The sequence below is a fragment of the Adiantum capillus-veneris genome, chromosome 13, assembly GCF_014529385.1.
Source record: "Adiantum capillus-veneris isolate H3 chromosome 13, ASM1452938v2, whole genome shotgun sequence".
NCBI classification, from domain to species: Eukaryota; Viridiplantae; Streptophyta; class Polypodiopsida; order Polypodiales; family Pteridaceae; genus Adiantum; species Adiantum capillus-veneris.
This window is the reverse complement of record NC_140943.1, coordinates 51,530,568-51,536,406: the sequence shown is the minus strand read 5'-3', so window position 1 is coordinate 51,536,406 and position 5,839 is coordinate 51,530,568. Positions and strand designations below refer to the sequence as shown.

The window sequence follows — 5,839 nt, the reverse complement described above, 5'->3', positions numbered from 1 at the left end:
GCATCGGAATTATGTTTGTTTCTATGTCGTCTCTAGAGCGGAGTCGCGAACCGTCTCTAAGGACAATGTGATGTGATTATTTATAACCTTCACATTTCGATATGTTTCTTGAGTTGGTATTGATTACAAGATGAAGATCACATTAAGCAGCATATACAAGGGATCAAAGACGTTAACGTTGCTCTATCAAAACATTTGCAGTGGCACAAGAATGATATAGCTCCTATAGTTAAAACTTTTAATTTGTTTCCATTAGAATTTTTATGAGCCTTTGTGGCGATTAATGTATATTATGGAGTGATGTAGCTCCTCGGGAACATATTTTGTAAACTTGAAAATTTATTAATACAACAGTGCATGTATATGGTGCTGTGGGTTTTTCCCTTGTACCCCCAAGGGTTTTTTCATCCACAGTTAGGGACTCCTATTTCAGTGGGGGTGTTGGAGCTATAAAGAGAGCCCACACTTATGCTATATATAGCTAGGAGTCCCCACTATATATGTGTACTCAATGTGTGCTCTATACACACTTTGGGGTTTGCATATGATGGTGTTGTCTCTCTCTCCTCTCGTCTACCTACACTCTCTCGCTCCAGTTCAACACTTCGAAGGTGGAGAGAGCTAGCATGGAATGAGGATAGGGAAGAGGAAGAAGAAGCATTCTTACAAGACAGAAATAGTTCCTCACTTATCATCACTCTTACTGCTTAGGATAGCATAATAGCACAATATTGATGATGAAGAAGATGACAAGATTAAGCATTGAAGGATGGCTCTTGGTTGGATTTTCATTCCATAGCCAAGAGTGTTTGTGTAGTCTCTCAACTTCTCAACAGGCTTGGAGAAGGAGATGAAGTTCTTGTACTTAGCACTTCACACAATGTGAGAGAGAGAGAGAGAGAGAGAGAGAGAGAGAGAGAGAGATTAAGGGTGTATATCTTGCAAGAAATCCCCGATTTGCTTGGATCGACCCCCTCTCTAAGCTCATTATTGTAGCTCATTGGATTTCTCAAGCCTAGCCAATCACAAGCCTTGGTCACAACTAGCAATAGAGGTAGCCTTTTAGACAAGTGTCCTCCTTTCCCCTTTGAGAGAGAGGGCTTGGAAAAAGCTTAAACAATTAATTTAATTAATCTAAAATCTCATTTTCCCTCTCTAAGGGTCAACCAATAGGCTTTAGGCACACTATGGATGCAACTTAGCTAGGGCCTTGACATGTGTCCTATTTGCCTCTTTGAGCAAGGGGTGCCCATTGGGTGAGGGGAGGGTCATTCTATCTAATCCCCTACTTGTGTGGCTTGCCCCGTCCTTTGTAGACAGTCTTTTGAATTTCAAGCACCTCAAGCACTAGGCTTGGCCCCAAAGTACCTCAAGCACCTTAGTCATCATGCATGAGTTTCGCAAGAGCATGGGCTCTCTCTCTCTCTCTCTCTCTCTCTCTCTCTCTCTCTCTCTCTCTGATCATGCCCCTAGCTTCAAGGGCTTATTCCCTCCTTTTCGAAATTGGCTTTGACTTCAAGCACATTCCTAGCTTGACCATGCATCTTAGTCATCAAGCATCTCAAGCATAGGCCTAGCTTAACCTAAGGTCTAAATTTGGAGGTCTTTAATGAAGCTAACCCTAAGGTCTTTTAAGATCCATTATGCACACATTGTTCTTCAGGAGACCATCTCCTTGTGAGCCCTTGCGGGATGAAATCATCTCCTTTTGGCCCCGTTGTGAGCTTGGTCTAAAAACACATACCTTCATTGGATATTCTCAAACTTCTAAAGGCTACAAATTCTATGATCTTCCATACCATTATGATAGACTTGTGCTCCTAGGTGTAGTGTCAATTACATCTTCATCTTGAAAGAAATCCATATTGTTTGATAATGTGTACGAAATCTTAGGTGCCATAAAAGTGAAGACAAAATCATGTTGTGGTAATAAACGTGTCCACAAGTTCTAGCATCTTTGCATTAAAAATAAGTATGATGTGTTAAAAAAATCGTTACAATACTAAATTTTGCATTAAAGAAGCATACAGTTGTTTTATATTAAGGCCACAATTTGAAAGTTATGTGAATAGTCACTATGAAATTTATCTCGATACACTATATGAAGTTTATATGAATAATCCATATCCCTCAAAATCATGATAAAAAATGTAAAACAAGTAAACAAGATATATAGCACAATGAAGCACACCATACGCTTCACAAGAGAATATGTGTCATGCGCCTGAGAGAGAGCCTAGGAGTAACGCGGTACAAATTGCAAAGCTTACACAAAAATTCAATGGAAACAAAGATGCTCGAAAGCACATCCAAGTATTTAAACAAGTATGCAATTCCCTAGGTGAACACAACGAACCACATAAGTGCAATGCTTTAAGATTGACTTTGAGTGGGAAGGCTGAGAATTCGTATAGGACCTTGAGGATGGAAGAGAAAACGATTTACCTACTCTTTGGAGATTGTTCCTGAAGGAGTATATACGAGAAGGTGTGCATTGGGGTGTAGCATCTCAGCTACCAACGGCTGAATATGAGGAAGGTGAGTCAGTGAGAGACTTTATCAGTCGTCTAAAGCACTTACACATCAACTGCATCAGATAAAGTCAAAATACAACGAAAGTGATCAGAAAATGGCATTTGAATACCAACAAAAATATTAGCATACGATGGAAGCCATTTCGATCCCAAAACATACATTCTATTTAATCTAGACCAAGAGGAGGTGTGAGATTGGGAGTGATAAGTGAACGAGACACTTCCCTTGATTTTGATAGTACTACTTATATCAAATCTTTTTGTTGCACTAGGAATGTAAAATCTTAACTACATACGTAGAGAGCTTAACTATAGACAAAAAATTAATCAAAGTGATTTTTGGTCAAAGACAGAATACATTATTGCACTATAGTTGTGTGTACAAAGCATGCTCTTTTGTAGATCCCGAGAGAGAGAGCAATAGATTGCACACATGCACAACATAAAAAGAGTGACCGATTCTAAGCATTCCATCTCTTCAGCTCGAATAGACTTTTCACATCACATTATCATGGGTTAATCTACATAGATTATCTATAAGCAATGGTATGGCAAGGGGTTTCACATGAAATGTAACAAAGGCCGCATCTCAACACATGTTCCAAAAGTTAGAAAAGATTATTACAATGAAGGAAACATTTTCCTTGATAAATGAAATTTGTTCAGAATCATCTTTCTACTACAACTCCTTCTGGTGAGATATCCATCACAGCATGGATAGGTGAAATTCCTTCTGTATCTCATTTTTTAGCTTTCGGATGTATTGAGTATATTCATGTTCCCAAAGAGACATGAACGAAGCTTGATCCTCATGGTCTTAAACTTATTTTCATTGGATATTCTGACACTTCTAAAGGCTACAAATTCTATGACCTTCCATACCATTATGAAAGACTTGTGCTCCTAGGTGTAGTGTCAAGTACAACCAAATCTTGAAAGAAATCGATGTCGTATGATAATGTGTACAAGATCTTAGGTGCCATAAAAGTGAAGACAAAATCATGTTGTGGTAATAAAGATGTCCACAAGTTCTAGCATCTTTGCATTAAAAATAAGTATGATGTGACAAAAATAGTTACAATGCTAAATTTGGCAAATGTTAAAGAAGGGTGAAAGCATGTTAGTGTGTCACACTTTTTCATGTCCTAGACAATGTTAATTAGCACATTTTTGACATATGCTAACTTGTACAATAACATGAGCTACTTCTCCAAGATCTATGACATATGATATAGCGATAGAAAGCTCTTGAAACAAGGAATCCAAATGTACAACCTTCGACAAGTTTTGATATTATTTGTAAAGATTTTAGCAGCTAGAAAAGAAAACAATGTAAAACTAGGTAATGGATCTCTCCATTATGTATGAGAATAATCATTTAGGTTATGAATTAATTGTTTTTATGCTCGCCCTTCTCAAAAACAAAAGGAGAAAAAAATGAAGACAAGAGGATTATATTGAATTATGTCTCCATATTATTGAAAATGCAAGCAAAGCATGCATAGGCATCTCCACATTCCCATACAAAACCTTTGTAGCCTATACATTCTTAGTGCATTCCATCAAGGCACCATACCAAAGGTCACATGTGTCTAGACGCGGTGTTTTATCAAGACCATTTTCACCCATGTCATAAGTGCTTACAGTCAGTTAACTCATGATCATGATCAACGAATGAGCAAAGCACAAAATTTGTTGTTGGCCACAATAAAGTTTTGCAATTGCTTATGTGAGAATGGCGTAATGTACAATTTTGAAGGCATGAGTACCGAAAAGAGAAGATGATATTATAGAATTAGAATAGAATACATAGTTCTTTATTTATTACATTGTACCTTTCAGGGGGACGCCTTGCAAGTGATACAAATTTGTTAGGACGCATGGGACTAACTACAAACACTAGAAGACAAGTGCCATTGGCACTACAAGCAATTCAATGTTGGTTAAGTGTCGTATCGTGTCGGGAGCTTCACCGTGTGGGTCTTTTAATTCTTAAGAACTAGTAGGGGGGTGCCGATGCACCAAGCTACATGCACAATGAGATAGCATGCAGCGGGCCGAGCGTCCTAGTTGAGGGTGATTTGGACGTTGGCGATGAGGCGGCGCACTTCATCGTCATCAATGCCAAGAGTGGTCTCGAGAACCTCCTCGGGGAAGACGGCAACGACGAGTTGGGAGGCACTAGAGTTTTCGCTATTGAGGGCGGCGATGGCAAGACCAAGCTTGGATTTGTCTGGGTTGAACTGGAAGTGGACGAGGCCACGGGGAAATACAAAGAGATCGTTAGCATAGATGGTTTGGTAGAAGAACTGGTTGGCGGTTGGTTGGGTGGAGGTGGTGACGAAGCCCACGAGTAGCGTGCCTTGGGCGAGGAAGAGGACTTCGGTAGCACGGGGGTGCACGTGCGACGGGTTGATTCCGCGGGGCTTATAGTCGATGCGAGCAATGGAAAGGCCTTGCGTGTTGAGCGCGCCGAAGTTGGCGGCACTGATGAGGTTGACAGCGGAGCCGAGGTTTCCGGTGAAGCTGGTGGCGTTGCGGAGCAGTTGGGAAGCAAAGTCGCAGGATTGCACGACAGCGGCAGGCATGCAGGGCAAGCCGTTGATGTTGAGGGTGAGCTGGAGATGCTGCAGCTCGTCAGGGCTGAGGGCCACGCAGAAGTCTTGCAAAGGGTCCTCGTCAGCAGCGTGGACAGTTGGAGGCAGGGGTGCGGCCAACCCCAGCAACAGTAGCGCTAGCTGCAGGCCAGCCACAAGCTGCTTGGGCGACATACTGTTAAGAGGAGTAGCTGCGGTGATGTAGATGCACGATCAGTGGGTGAGAATTGTAAGTGGTCGAGAGAGCTGGGCTAATATGATGAGGCCGGGAGAGCTGTATATAAGGCTAATGTGATGAGGCCGGGAGAGCTCTTCTCCTTTTATGGGCACGGACCCAGAGGGTGTGCAGGTGTGCCACGTCTGCTGCTCTTGAGAGTGAATCCTAGCTCGACGTCTATCACGTTACCTGCTTGTTCCTTGTGCGCCTCGACGTCGTCAACTTAAACCACTTAAACCGGGTTTAGTTGGTTAAGGACGACCTTATCTCCGGTTTTGAAATTATCATCCTTACACGTGACACGACAGCACCCAAAAAGCGCTTGAAATTTCGCAACACGCTTCTAAATAGTCCCTAACTGAAGAATAGATTGGCACTGTTTTGGCTATAAATTGTATGGGCTCCTTCTAGTCCCCAAGGTTTCCTTCTCTCGGACGACATGCGGGCCAAGTGGTGTCCGAGGCAACTAGTATAGTGAAGCGAGGCCTGGG

The 5,839-nt window shown here is 41.7% G+C and overlaps 1 pseudogene; it reads right to left on the bottom strand.

Moving 5' to 3' along the window:
- Nucleotides 1-4,600: 4,600 nt before the first annotated feature.
- On the bottom strand, nucleotides 4,601-5,305 carry LOC147443990 (germin-like protein 12-2 pseudogene; annotated as a pseudogene).
- Between the last annotated feature and the right edge of the window lie 534 nt (nucleotides 5,306-5,839).